A 16028-nucleotide genomic window follows, 5' to 3' on the forward strand; every position below is an offset into this window, starting at 1 on the left:
TTTCTATACTCGCAAAGCAGCATAGATCTTGAGTATACAGCATGTGTCCATATTTATATGGCTGGTAATCCATGAAGGAATGAATAAGCATAAAACAAAAAGTCACTTGCCCCTGACCGATCAAGAGTAATGAGTCACTGGGTCCTGCCTTGGTTAAGGAAAACACTCAAACGTGTAGTGGAGTTTCTAATGCACATGATGTTGAAGATAGAAGCTCTGCTGGAGTACTGAGATGTCCATCAGGAGTTCACTATGGACTGGCAGGATCTCCTCTGTAGAAAAACATGGACACAAAGTTTCAAAAGTTTGATCAGTGCTTGAGCAAAATGTACAGTAATGAACAAAACCTGTTGTCAAAAACAGGTCCAATGATAAATTATTTAAGTAGTAAGTTTGCAGTTCTTAAATCTATTTATGTAAAAGTGATACACAGCACAGCCCTAATTATAATCATTATTTGTGTTACAGTGTATTTAAGTTTCCCATTGATTTATTATAGAACTTGAAGTTAATGACTCAATGTGACGGTGACTTATTTTATAGTGTCAGTTTCCTTCATTGTATGAAACTACTCACCTGGACAATGAACCTGACCTAGACTGATTAAGATTTGTGTTTTCTGTCCATCTTTCTTTAGTTAAATTGATCAATACCCTTGCGTACCTCTTATTGAATCTTTAGGTGCAGACTTAATTGAAGATGGTGAGAGCCTCGTACAGACAGGCTGTGATGTTTAGGGAAACCAAAGAATTCATACAGGTGTCATCATTTCTGCCAGAAGACTCACAGCAACGTTGGCAATGAAGCTTTGATTGTGGACTGGTTAGATCCCTTCTGCATTCAGAAAGAAAACAACAAAAAGGGCATACACCATAAATAATAACAATGACAAGAAATTAAAATAAAATAAGTGCAAAACAAGTTTCCCAATATTGACACTGTGCAAGTTTGTGCTGCTTTCCATATGAGTGATGACCAATACATCGGCCAGCTGATATTATTGGCCGATGTGGGCTGGTGCGTTCGCCGATCCGCATTATATACAAAGAGCAGAAATATTTTTTACTTCATCTTGTTCTACGTCACCTGTTTTTAATATTTGTTAAATATTTTTTACTTGTCGTTCTACCTGACCTTTATTAATTTCAATAAACGTTTGTTCTTTTAAAATTGAGACTCGTACCATTTGTGATCATCATTGTGTAATTTTCATGATGTAAATCCCTATTCCATACTAGGGATAGACCGATATCGGTTTTTAGGGCCGATACAGATTTTTTTTCCATCAGCCTTAGCCGATGACCGATACAGACGGCTGATTTTCTTGAGCCGATATTTGAAGCCGATACTACTTTTGCTCCCTCAATTTACATCATAAAAACTACACAACGATGATAACAAATGGTATGAGTCTCAATTAAAAAAAAGAAAATTTATTGAAATTAATGTCACGGCAAATTTACGGTTGACCTCATTTGGAGACATGATTTATTGCTCTGGTTGAGTGATGGAGTCCAGGCGAGGCATTGATGATTTTATAAAAAAGGTTTATTATAAAACTAAGTAAAAAAGAGTACAAAGATGGACAAAAATTGGTGACCGCCCGGCCAGGCGATCCGAAGACAGAGACCCGCTCTGTCAAACAGTTTCACAGCTTAAGCTTTTATACAGATAACATAAGAAGTTCCACCCTGAGGTAAGGAGAAGGGGGAGTCAGATTCCCAACAGTGGAAACATTTGAGGATGATGAAGATGTGTATATTATGAGGAAGATTGGGCGCCACTCTTCTCTATCCCTGATAGTGTGTGTGTTCGTGTATATCTGCATGTGAGTTTGAGTTTTGGCCTTCAGCAGAGACTCTGTGTTGCACTGAGTACAATACGATCTGTACTGTTTAATCTAACATGATTCAGCTGTTCAAAAGTGCAAAGAGTAATGGAGTCATCATGTATTAAAACCTGACAAATTGTACACATGAACATACATTTGACGATATGATGATGAATATAAAAATTGCCATAACATTAACAAAGGTGAGTTAGAACGACACCAAGTAAAAAATATTTAACAAATAATAAAAACAGACGATGTAGAACAAGAAGTAAAAATAATTTCTGCTCTCTGTAAATAATACGGATCGGCGAACGCAGCAGCCAACATCGGCCAATGTCGATACACGTAAAAAACGCAAAAATCGGCCGATGTATCGGTTCAGTAATAGGCTAAATTACTTCTCAAGTATCATTATTTAGACGTTAAGTTTTATACAATGACATAAGTAGTTGTTTGCTTTGGGCTGAGGTTTATCCAAACTACTTAAATGTTTTTGTTTTTTTTACTTCCTGGTATAAGTTAATTTAAAAAATGTGCTTAAATGTATTATAATAAAACATTGAACCAAAGATACATTAGTTGGTTGTGGTAATTTTAGCTGAATGTTTTTCAACAATTTGATTTAAACTACGGTGTAACAGTTAGGCAAGTGTCAAAAGGGTAAAACTAAAAATCTACCTAATGCTACAAATAAAGTAACCTCGAACCTTGTATGTATGAAATGAATAGTTGAATTTTTTTTCTCAACTTTACTTTGGCAGTGACCCAATTCTAGATTTTTGGGGGCACACAACCAAGCTAGAAAATGGTGAAGATTTCTAATGTATACTTAATTTGGATTTTAGATAAATGAGCAAAAATCCTTGCAGCCTGTGAATCTATTGAAAAATACAGCAGTTTAAAGGGGACATATCATGGTTTTAAATCCTTCCTTTTTAGATATAAATCATACAGTTGTGGTCGATATAAAGCGGAACTGCACTGCTTGGGTCTGAATTCCTCATTATTATAGCTCCCCAGACCCCTTTTCTGATGTGCTTCTAAGAGCAACTCATTTTGGTGCGGTCTCTTTAAATGCAAATGAGACACTTCATACCCCGCCCCCTCTCCAGGTTTAACTCCACCCTGCTCGACCATTTTTGTAGTTTGATAGAAGAGATATGGCCATGTAGCGGCGCAGAAAAAGTTTATTCACACGTTATTTACACAATGTCAACAACGGAATACTTGTCCATCCAGCCTTACATGTTTGAGCCAGAGTCTGACCCGGCGGAGCGAGATGAAAATGAAGATAAGGAACCTGCAGAACCCTAACAAGTGAGCTAACACAAGCACCGAGCTAACGCTAGCGCCAAGCTAACGTCACAAAATGCATTTTAATAGTCTTTTCGGAGAGAAAAACGGCAAAATGAAATGACTAATGAAAACTTCAGACTTAAATTAAACCACGTAGGCCATATCATCAAGGATCTAAAACGAGCACACAGCGCTAACAAAACAATGACAGGGACGTCTTATAACACTTTTTAGCGTTATTTACAGCTTACCGAAGTGCTCTGTTCGTCGTCTCCAAAGATAGAAGGAATTGAACCCTCAATCAGACAAAGTCTTTCGGCAAATCCTTCTTTATACTGGCGGAGGTTGCAGAAGCAGTCATCCTTGAAGTGCTGCGCGCGCACAAAAATGACCTTACCCACAGATGTGGGTACATTTCCGTGAAAAATAAAACTCAACCAGGCACTTTGAAAAGGTTCTGATGCTGGGAGACAGTGTAATGAAGCGTGTGGGTTACTACATCCAACAACCAAACATTTTGATTTTTCCTCTCATAACTTCCGCATCCTGGAGCTTGGACTACAAAATAAAAGCGAGAAATAAAAATGGCGGATTGCTCGAAGTGTTGGGCCTGGAGTCGATGTCCTAATTTGGCAGTTCCGCTGACATTATTGTTCAAAAAACGTAATAGCTAATCGAAAAATCGAAACAGATTGAAAAATATGACCAAAACAGAATAAAAAGATATCAACGGAGCACCTGAAGAGACTAATTTGAACTTTTCTGTACTTCTAAACAATCTAAATATACATCAAAATGCATTTAAGGGCTAAAAAAGTGGATTTAGCATGATATGTCCCCTTTAAGACATAACCACAGAGCCTAAAATGCACAGACTACATATTACAATCAAATGACTAAATACACAGTCAGTAACATTAAGAGTTAGACCATCCAAGTAGTCAAAATGGTAAAATACTGTACATACCAAATATTTCCAACCAAGGTTTTATTATATCTTCAGCATGTTTTTCTCGCTGTTGTCTTGACACTGTTTCACCTGTCACTCTCTTCTGATGCTCTTCACAAAAACAAAACAGTAATATTGTAAAAAGAAAGGAAAAAATAATTAGAAAATTTGCCTTAAACGTGCCATACTTGGTACATGTCTGCTAGCAGTCGGCTTCATTACACCTAAATAAATGTGGTTCATTCCGATGCAGTTTACAATGAACAATTACAATGATGACTAAACTACTTTACCACATAAATTACAGGTTAACATGTCTTCAGGTACTTTGGTAATTCATCCCTAACAAATTAAGCATATCAAACACAGAAATTAATCACGGGCAATGCTTTCCTCACCACAGTAATGCTAACTTAATAAACACATCTATCATAGCTGTGCTGGTGGGTTTTTATGACAGATATAACTTGAAGTCACATGTACTCACCTCACGAGTTCATTTAAAGCTGCCAGGATGTCTAAAAAGTCCAAAGATGCTGTGGTCCAAGCACCTAAAATGGCGCTGGTACGAATTCAAAACTGCGTCCATTAACGAGGTCACCAGGTGTCCAGGTAAAAAGAGCGGTCTGTACACATCTCAGCAGCGAGCCACGCTATTGGTCTTTCTCAGATGACGTGTTCTTCTTCTTCTTCGTTTTGTTTTTTGGCGAGTGACACCTGGTGTTGCAGGTGCACTACCGCCACCTACTGTATTGGAGAGTACCTTTAACTGAGAGGACCCATTTAACTTTAAATTAAAACACTTAAGGTGGTCTGATAATATGGCGTGAGACATAACAGAACATGAAGTTGTTTTTAAATATATAATTAAAAAGATTATTTAAATCAATTTTATTCAGCAACCTTAAACTTTATTTTATACATATGTTTTTGCTGTTGATTTTTTTTTTATGAAAAGGTTAACAATGTTATACTGCAGACCAAACTATTAATGTGCATATCAGTATCTGAATTAAAAAATAAATAAATAAAAAAAGATAAAATTTTATTGTCTTTTGCTGCTGATATTTGCCTTTTTTAATAGTATTTACTGGTTGTATTTTTACAGTGGACCCTATTTTTAACATTTTGCTTCTGTAAAAATGAAGGTTTTTGTTTGCTTAGCAATCAACAGATTTATATTGTAAATTCTAATGTGCACAACCCCATAAGATGTAGTTTTGGCCGAATAATGCCGTAAAATCTAAGGTTTTCAAACATTTTTTTTCATTACGATATTTACTTTTAAAATGTATGTATGTTTATTTGTTTCTACAGAAAGTCTTTATCATTTCAACATTTTATTACAGTAAAAGTTGAAGTTTTGTCCAGTTTCACAATTAACTGTTATTCGATGTATTTATTACAGTAAAAGGACGTTTTGGGTTTTACGCTACTTTACTGTTGGAATTTGACAGTCTTTTGCTGTGTATTTTACGGACTTTTTTTTACAGTGCAGCCACCGGCCTGTGCAACAAATAAATAATAATGGTTAACACTTTACTTGAAGTTTTAAACTTAACGCAGACATTTTATGCTGTAATTATTATAACATGAGACCTGTCATTATGAATGTGGTGTTATGAAGGCTGTCATTAGGTTTTGTTTGTTACCCATAACTCTACTAAACCACATTAGATCCTCCACTTAACCCAAAAAATGACAACATAGCTCCAAAGATGTCATCATTTAGCAAATTGTCATAATTTAGCAAACATACTTAATAACAGCCTTCATGACACTTTATTTATGTTAATGACAGATAATGACAGCGTAAAAAGATTTGTATTTTATTTCCGTGGTTGGTTTTGAAAAATTCCTACTTACGCTTTAACGCTTATCACTCTGATGTAGCATGCCTCAATAGCCTTAATGCACTTAGCCACACACACACACACACACACACACACACACACACACACACACACACACACACACACACACACACACACACACACACACACACACACACACACACACACACACACACACACACACTTTAAACTAACAAACTTTATACACTGTTCTAAAACTCTGACCACACACTACAAGCATATTTTACAGTACACATTAATAATGTACACAAAGTAAAAATGAGCTGCTGAAAGACATTTATTCATCCAGACATTGAACTCATCTTACATTAACTTCCTATAAATCACCTGCTTCAATTTCTCCACACTTGTCACCAGACTGGCTTAACTGATTACACAACATAAGCACAATATGCACAACTATAACATCACATTTCACTCTCACCTTAAAACAATCGACTCTTCACCACCCCTTCCATGTTCCTACCCTGACTCCCTCTTCCCTGTTCCCTTCCCCCTCAGATAGGTGTAACACTGCCCTCTCTTTTTATATTCTCCCTTTAATAAAGTGTTTCTTACCCTTCCTTAGGGAGGGCTGGTGATGGTCACAATTATGCAATAAAATAATATCATTTATTTAATTGCAATAACAAAACATGCATTGTTGTCAATAAGAGATTGCACTACATGGCTCCTTTATTCTCAAATCCCTCAGTAAACAATGAACATCAATGAGAATTTATTGTACAACAGGGTCTTTTTGCTGACATTATTTAATTAAAATCAGGAGTTATTTGGTGCTTTTCATCCTACTTGCTCTCTCTCTATCTGCCCCTCTGATCATTGGCCTCTTTAATAGACTTCGTCACACGTGTCAATAAAAATCAGGTGTCAAGTCATGACACATTGGCTGTAAAGATCAATTTATTAGCTTTCAGACAATGTTAGAATTTATTCAATAGATCAATTATTGGCGGAGTTATGACAGTTTAAAGCAGCCTAATGTGATTTCGGTGCTACGTTCAGGGTCCGTGGGACACCAGGAATACCCAGAATATTACGCACCGGACAGGACTTTATAAGTGGTAATGAGCTGGTAAAACAAACGTATAGTCACCCCATGTAAATATTTTATTTTTATAGGTCATAAAATGTTTAAATATCCCACAATAATGCTCACAAATAAAAAATAAAAAAAATGGGCCGTGTAACTTGTTCAGTTTTGTACGCGTGTCCGTGAACTGACGTCAGAGCCATGGCAACGAGGAGGTTGCGACTTTTAAAGTCACCTGTTAACGTCCAACGTTCACTGTGAGCAGCGAGACGAGAGAGGAGAGCTGTGAGCAACTTTGAGCTGAGAAACATTTACAAAACACACAGAAAGTCTTTACGAGACTTGTACCAGACCAGAGGAAGACTTGAGACCAGGACCAGAGAAATACTTTATACCAGGACCAGAAGAAGACGTTAGACCAGGAGGAGAAGAAGACGTTAGACCAGTAGGTGACCATGGCCCCGCGCATGGCCCAAGGTAAGACATGTTTTTATTATTATCTGATATTCATACTTTAATTATTTAAGCATCAAACGTGTTATGATTTAAAATAGTCATTATTCTAGGTCTGAATCAGGTTTAAGGCGTTTATATTTATATTAAAGACCTACAGAAAATGGTTGATAGTTTCCATTTTTCATGTGTTTAACGTTTGTTTCTGTGATAATTTGACTCTGATGTGATACTTGTAGTGAGCGTTTGGGCTGCTGAGACTGTTTTACAGAGTTTTATTTACTATTTACTTAAGTCCTGTTCTGAGGTAGCTTTGATGGAAATGTGTATTTTATTTCCTGCATTATTTTCGGTCCATTTTTAACATTTTCTAGCAAAAATCAAAACATCCAATAATTTTTTTTCTTACTATTGTGAACCATAGTGCAGCCCCGTACCCGTGAGACCAGCCAGGCAGGTGGCCACCAATCACAAATCTTGAAATATCACTGTTTATTAACCAATTTTTTCTCTTTTCTTTATTTCAGATTTAGTCCATGAGTGGTCCTCACCTGGGGGTTCGGTTCCAGCCTGGGTCGAGGCTTCGGCTTCGGCCCTGGACTGGGCCGACCCCCTGAGTTTGGACCCAGTGTGGACCGACCCCCCGGGTTTGGACCCAGAGTGGGCCGACCTTCTGGGTTTAGACTCAGAGTTGGCCGACCCCCTGAGTTTGGACCCAGTGTGGACCGACCCCCCGGGTTCGGACCCAGAGTGGGCCGACCCCCTGGGTTTAGACTCAGAGTGGGCCGACCCCCCGGGTTCGGACCCAGAGTGGGCCGACCCCCTGGGTTTAGACTCAGAGTTGGCCGACCTTCTGGGTTTAGACCCAGAGTTGGCCGACCCCCTGAGTTTGGACCCAGTGTGGACCGACCCCCCGGGTTTGGACCCAGAGTGGGCTGACCCTCTGGGTTTAGACCCAGAGTGGGCCGACCTTCTGGGTTTAGACTCAGAGTTGGCCGACCCCCTGAGTTTGGACCCAGTGTGGTCCGACCCCCCGGGTTCGGACCCATAGTGGGCCGACCTTCTGGGTTTAGACTCAGAGTTGGCCGACCTTCTGGGTTTAGACTCAGAGTTGGCCGACCCCCTGAGTTTGGACCCAGTGTGGACCGACCCCCCGGGTTCGGACCCAGAGTGGGCCGACCTTCTGGGTTTAGACTCAGAGTTGGCCGACCTTCTGGGTTTAGACTCAGAGTTGGCCGACCTTCTGGGTTTAGACTCAGAGTTGGCCGACCCCCTGAGTTTGGACCCAGTGTGGACCGACCCCCCGGGTTCGGACCCAGAGTGGGCCGACCTTCTGGGTTTAGACTCAGAGTTGGCCGACCCCCTGAGTTTGGACCCAGTGTGGACCGACCCCCCGGGTTCGGACCCAGAGTGGGCCGACCCCCTGGGTTTAGACTCAGAGTGGGCCGACCCCCCGGGTTTAGACTCAGAGTGGGCCGACCCCCCGGGTTCGGACCCAGAGTGGGACGACCTCCTGGGTTTAGACTCAGAGTTGGCCGACCTTCTGGGTTTAGACCCAGAGTTGGCCGACCCCCTGAGTTTGGACCCAGTGTGGACCGACCCCCTGGGTTCGGACCCATAGTGGGCCGACCTTCTGGGTTTAGACTCAGAGTTGGCCGACCTTCTGGGTTTAGACTCAGAGTTGGCCGACCCCCTGAGTTTGGACCCAGTGTGGACCGACCCCCCGGGTTCGGACCCAGAGTGGGCCGACCTTCTGGGTTTAGACTCAGAGTTGGCCGACCCCCTGAGTTTGGACCCAGTGTGGACCGACCCCCCGGGTTCGGACCCAGAGTGGGCCGACCCCCTGGGTTTAGACTCAGAGTGGGCCGACCCCCCGGGTTCGGACCCAGAGTGGGACGACCTCCTGGGTTTAGACTCAGAGTTGGCCGACCTTCTGGGTTTAGACCCAGAGTTGGCCGACCCCCTGAGTTTGGACCCAGTGTGGACCGACCCCCTGGGTTCGGACCCATAGTGGGCCGACCTTCTGGGTTTAGACTCAGAGTTGGCCGACCTTCTGGGTTTAGACTCAGAGTTGGCCGACCCCCTGAGTTTGGACCCAGTGTGGACCGACCCCCCGGGTTCGGACCCACAGTGGGCCTAACTTCCTGTCCTAATAGAGGCAGCTGAGTTTGACATGTTTGCTTGTAATATTTCTGAGTTCTTTGTTTACAGTGACCCTGACAGTGAAGGTGTGGATCTGCACTTGGACGTGGAACGCTGATGAGTTGGGTTAAGGTTATGAGTATGTTAGGTTAAGTTAGGTTGTTAAGAGTTAGAGATAAACTTTTTATTCCCAGCATGTGAGATGAACGAGGGAAGAAAAGATGGAGGACAGGAGGAGACATCAACAGAGGACGGAGATGAAGAAAGACTTCTATCAATGTAAGCAAAGCCTCCCATTTACACAGAAAGACACTGAACACGTTTATTGTAAAAATGGACGTTACTTTAAAATAATGCCTGTAAAGTGTCAGACAGGAGTGCCAGCATCTACTGATGGAGGTGTAGAAGAAGAACGATGGAGGATGAGAGCACCAGCATCCACAACAGCCCACTGAAGTGTCCCACACTCAGCCTCAGGAGGAGACATCAGAGGACAGAAAGACTTTTATTAACTAAAACAATGTAAGCAAAGCCTCTTATTTACACAGAAAGACACTGAACACGTTTATTGTAAAAATGGACGTTACTGTAAAATAATGCCTGTAAAGTGTCAGACAGGAGTGCCAGCATCTACTGATGGAGGTGTAGAAGAAGAACGATGGAGGATGAGAGCACCAGCATCCACAACAGCCCACTGAAGTGTCCCACACTCAGCCTCAGGAGGAGACATCAGAGGACAGAAAGACTTCTATTCACTAAAACAATGTAAGCAAAACCTCCCATTTACACAGAAAGACAATAAACACATGGATTTTTTTTTAATATATATACATATATTATTTTTTATTTTTTATTTTTTTTCCTGCAGTCTGTGCCTTCTCCTCACCCTCCACTCTCTTTTCTGTTTCAGGTGTCTTGATGCTGGAGATGGCGGTTCCTGATCGATGGCTCACGGCTCAACTAGTCTAGGACACATGGATGGACTATTCTTCTATCCTATTCTGTTTGTCCCTCTGTTCACTAACCCCAACCAGTTGAAGCGGATGGCTGCCACCTCTGAACCTGGTTCCGCTGGAGATTTCTTCCTATAAAAAAGAGGGAGTTTTTTCTTCCCACTGTCGCTAAATGCTTGTTCATGTGGATCTTGTTGGGTTCTTTCTTCTTTTTTACTATCGCTTTTATATTTTTTATAGCGCTTTGAGATGACTTCGTTATATTTTGCTCTGTATAAATAAAGTTGAATTGAATTGAAGTTGAATGTTTAATATCAAAATGCCAAATATAAAAATAGAGGTTATTTTGTACACGTGTAAAATGTCTTGTGTGATTGCAGAGATCAGACGGTCCCAGATGTTTGTCACCACAGCAGAGAATGAGACAGCAGTAGTCTAGTCTACATGGACTGCTTTGATATAAACTATATTAAATAAAATCATAAAAACTTGAACTTGGTGAAATGCTTTGTGTGCTTAATAAACTAACTTTCCATTAGAACCTGAGCTCATCTTCATCACAGGATGTTTCTTCATCAGTTCTTCTTACAGACTGAGTTAGCTCACACATAGACATTATTTATGTAATATGGCATTTAGAATCATTTTTCTGACACAGAAAGATTAGCTTAATCTAAGGTTTTAATAATGAAAACAGAGTGATCTAACATTATTATGCATACATTCCAAATCTGTTTTTTTGGAGAGTGTTGATGTCTGAATGCAGATTAAAAAAAAATAAATAAAAATATTAATTCATTTATGTTTTGCTTAAATTGAGCCAATTTTTTTTTTTTTTTTTTTTTTTTTACACCAAGTGGTTTAATAGGAACAAATTATCACTGAATTTAAGTAGGTCTTACTAAAAACTAAATTAATTTTGTTTGGTATTTGCAAAAACAATGCTCCTGCACAGTTATTGATAGATGGTGTAAATATTGACATAGATCATGAAAATAAGTTTCTGCGCATAATATTTGATGAAATGGAAAAGGACAACGTGACTAAACCAGGTTCCATCAAAGTAAACACACAAAAAGGCTCCAAAAACAGCTAAAATGACAGATGACTACAAAAATACACTAACAGAAAAACACACAAAATGAGAGAAGATTATACTATATATGAAACAAAAACACAAATACACAAACTGACTCCAAAAACAAATGTACACATTGTTCTATAACACATTGTTGGCGATGTAAACATGTTTGTCATACAAATAAAGCTGTTTTTAATTGAAATGAGAGAGAGAGAGAGAGAGCAGGTATCCTGAACACATTGTAAAAACCACTGAAATGATGGCAGTTTTTATTTTTTAGGAACTTTAGTATTTCATGCTGTATTCTATGTTGAATGTTCAGTTGTCCCCAGTAGAGGGAACCATTTCCTTTTGTATGAAATGCAACATCTGTCTCCACATCTGTAACTTCAGACTGAGTGGAGAGGCATACACTTCTTTAGCATGTCTCTGACTGTTTCTGACATCTATTTTACGTTTAATGCAATGTTGTCTGCACTCTATATGTTCATAAAAAAAGAAAACAATAGATAATCTGTTAATATTTTGACCATTGTCTCCTGACAAAATCAATCATTATCCTCTTGTATGTAAATGTTGCAACATCATCCCCTATTGTCCTATTATAGCAGCTGCTGTGTAATGATGATCCCATTCCAGTCTAATGATGATCACAGTATTAGTGCTTCAATATGCTTTTTAATAATCCCTGGCATCCATTCAGGAATGAAACACCATCTTTAAAACATGCTTGTGTCAATACAACATGGAACAGTTCTTCTCAATATTATTTTCTTACTACATTGTTAGTATTTTTTAGAGTTTTATAAATGTTTTCAGTTGAAGCAAATATGTTTGTTAGATCCTCCTTGAAATCATGTGGATGTTCATGTGGATCTTGTTGGGTTCTTTCTTCTTTTTTACTATGGACTTTATATTTTGTTCAGCATTTTGAGATGACTTTGTTGTATTTTGCTCTATATGAATAAAGTTGAATTGAATTGAAGTTGAATGTTTAATATCAAAATGCCAAATATAAAAATAGAGGTTATTTTGTACACATGTGTAAAATGTCTTGTGTGATTGCAGAGATCAGATGGTCCCAGATGTTTGTCACCACAGCAGAGAATGAGACAGCAGTAGTCTAGTCTACATGGACTGCTTTGATTTAAACTATATTAAATAAAATCATAAAAACTTGAACTTGGTGAAATGCTTTGTGTGCTTAATAAACTAACTTTCCATTAGAACCTGAGCTCATCTTCATCACAGGATGTTTCTTCATCAGTTCTTCTTACAGACTGAGTTAGCTCACACATAGACATTATTTATGTAATATGACATTTAGAATCATTTTTCTGACACAGAAAGATTAGCTTAATCTAAGGTTTTAATAATGAAAACAAAGTGATCTAACATTATTATGCATACATTCCAAATCTGTTTTTTTGCCTAACTTGAAGCAATTATTATTATTTCTAGAACGTCAGAGGTATGTATTCAATAAACATCTCATGAATAAACTTTAAAAAAAAAGGGAACTAAATCTTGCACAATTACAACTTGATTTATCTTTCTACAAAGACATCTGCATAAAATAAGAGTCAAAATGAAATAAAATAAAACCAATGAATACAAGTTTAAAGAATAAAAATGTATCAGGCTCTAAGTATAGCTACAATTATGAACTGTAAACAGTGTCATACCAAATGTGCCATGTGGGTAACAACATAAAACAACAATAGGTAGAAACTTTAACTTGCACTGAAGAAAGTGGCTGGTCGTAACAGTTGGGTGTAGAAATGTAATGAATAGCTTTACTTCTTTGAAAATGTACTTATAAACAGATTTAGAAACATAATCACAAAAGTATAAATACCCATAAAAGCAACTCAATTACAGTAACATGAGTAATTGTAATCCATTACTTTCACCTCTGCTTACTGTATATTAATTCCAGTAGAACGTGCACCAGTAGAGGTGCAGGTGTTGAAAACTCTGACTCTTTTTAACCCAGCACATAGAGCTTCTTGTTGTGAGGCACAAGCCATAACCACTCTATCATAAAATGTTAAAAATGCTCTAAAATGCTGTGGAATTTCCAATTTTCATTTCAATATTCAAACACCACAGCAGCAGGACAAAGAATTCACTATTTTCCACAAACTAAAGTCAATGCAGTGTTTTCCCTGATGTTAGGCTGATCATATTTTGATTTCCAGAGAACACTTGGTACTCAAGGTTTTCTTCAATATGCTTTGTAATACAAATATGTATTACAGTAGGTAAGTAGTGATCTTCTGTAAAGTTTTTTTTTTTTTTTTTTCAAATTAAATAAAGAAAAAAAACCAAATTACATTCTCTTCATAACTAAAAAAATAAATAGATACATAGAGTTGCTGGTCATAGAATTAGAATATCATGAAAAAGTTGATTTATTTCAGTAATTCCATTCAAAAAGTGAACCTTGTATAATGTATACTTTCATTTCACACAGACTGACACATTTCAAGTATTTATTTTTTTTAATGTTGATGATTATAACTGACAACAAATGAAAACCCAAAATTGAGTATCTCAGACAATTAGAATATTGTGGAGAGGTTTAATATTGAAGGCAAGGCAAATTTAATTGTATAATGCATTTCATACACAAGACAACTCAATGTGCTTTACATGATAAAACATTCAATTGTTTAAAATCAATAAGAACATTTAAAATCATCAGTAAAATCAATTAAAATCATCAGTAAAAATCAATTAAAATCATCAGTAAAATCAATTAAAATCATCAGTAAAATCAATTAAAATCATCAACAAACACATTACATCAACAACATGACCAAAATCTTTCTCTCAATCATACACAGTAGAGAAAAAACTTTAACTTTGATTTAAAAATGTTCACATTAGATACTGACTTCAGCTCTGCAGGCAGTTTGTTCCACTTCTTTGCAGCATAACAACTAAAAGCAGCATCACCATGTTTACTGTGAGCTCTGGGCTCCACTATCTGACCTGTGTCCATAGATCTGAGAGACCTGCTGGGTTCATACCTGACTAACATGTCACTGATGTATTCTGGACCAAACCCATTCACAGATTTATACACCAGCAGCAGAACTTTAAAGTCTATTCTGAGGCTGACTGGGAGCCAGTGGAAAGACTTTAAAACTGGAGTAATGTGTTCTGACCTCTTTGTTCTGGTTAAGACCTGAGCTGAAGACACCTGGTGCCCCACTCTAATCAGCTAATGAACTAAAAACACCTGCAAAGGCCTTTAAATGGTCTCCAGTCTAGTTCTGTAAGCTACACCAGAGCCGTATAGAGAGAGAGTTGTGACAACTCCGTTCACGCCAATGGTTCGGTTTTTTCCAGCAATGGAGGCTCATGGAGCCTCACAATAGTTCCTGGAAGTGATCAGTTTATTATTGTAGCCAATGGAGATAGAGCTGATTAGACGGTTTGTGATGCACTTTTGAACAGGAAGATGTTATATTATCAGCATTTCTAAACACATTAATGTGTGAATTAAAGCAGTGATTCTCAACTGGTGGGTCGGGACCCAAAAGTGGGTCACAGACCTGTACTGGTTGGGTCACAGACAGCTGGTCAAAAATAAATTCATACTTAATATCTCACATGTTGGACTTGTCTTTTATTTTGAAATAAACTTTACTTTTGACAGGCATGCTGTGAAATGCATGTTACACAGGAAAATACAGAGATTTATGTTTTAAAAAAGATTATATACGTGTGTTTTCAACAGCCTAGTTGAAAAAAAATTAATTTTTGGTTGAATTCTAAAAAAAACTGGGTCACAATTTAATGAGCGTGGTAATATGTGGGTCCCAGGATGAGACCAGTTGAGAACCCCTGCATTAAAGCATGTTAGTGGATTATCTCCTGCTAAACTACTACATTTTTATTTTTTTTGTATTTTCATTTTTTATTACTATTATTATCACTTTTTTAAATTGTGAGATACACTGCTGTTGTTTTCATGTTAAAAAAAAAAAAATCAAGAGATTAGAAAATTAAGAGATCATTAGCAGATACACAGCATTTACTTAGCACAGTTTTATACCCACATAGGCTACATATCTTTTTATCAAATAAGCTTAATAAGCTAAGTGTTTAAATATGATCGCTTACAGATTTTTTATTATAATACTTTTTTTCTTTTAATTTGCTCTTGCTGACTCTGCATAACTATTTTTCTCCTCTCTGGTTCGGTTGGGAAGCCAAACATTTCACTCCTTTTTCGGAACAAGTGGAGCATTATCATACAGCACAGCAAACTGTATGAGTTATTAATGTTTCTGACTTTGTCAGGCATTTATTTAATGAATTTATCTTGGTACATAAGCGCATAGTAAAAAATCAAATGTCTATTTTTATATATGTATGAACACAATAAATATGTTTTCAATG

General features: G+C 38.0%; 1 protein-coding gene and 1 long non-coding RNA gene across 4 annotated transcripts in view; one reads left to right on the forward strand and one right to left on the reverse strand.

Moving 5' to 3' along the window:
* LOC114477514 (uncharacterized) lies at positions 1-4708 on the reverse strand. The gene is made up of 4 exons (XR_003675720.1): positions 4567-4708; positions 4098-4190; positions 664-834; positions 1-272 (listed from the first exon to the last, which is right to left on the reverse strand). It is a non-coding gene; the product is annotated as an uncharacterized LOC114477514 (long non-coding RNA).
* A 2287-nt stretch (positions 4709-6995) lies between these two features.
* The window catches only part of LOC114477509 (activating transcription factor 7-interacting protein 1-like), a 39077-nt gene continuing 30044 nt past the window's right edge, over positions 6996-16028 (forward strand). The window contains exons 1-5 of one of the 3 annotated variants that reach the window (XR_003675716.1): positions 6998-7463; positions 9651-9702; positions 9776-9860; positions 9947-10103; positions 10190-10346. The gene's annotated coding sequence lies outside the window, so the exon portion shown is untranslated. Of the gene's footprint in view, positions 7464-7966; positions 9861-9946; positions 10104-10189; positions 10347-16028 lie in introns of all 3 variants that reach the window. The other 2 variants (XR_003675712.1, XR_003675713.1) reach the window with 2 other exon arrangements.

This window comes from Gouania willdenowi, chromosome 16 (assembly GCF_900634775.1).
Source record: "Gouania willdenowi chromosome 16, fGouWil2.1, whole genome shotgun sequence".
Lineage (NCBI taxonomy): Eukaryota > Metazoa > Chordata > Actinopteri > Blenniiformes > Gobiesocidae > Gouania > Gouania willdenowi.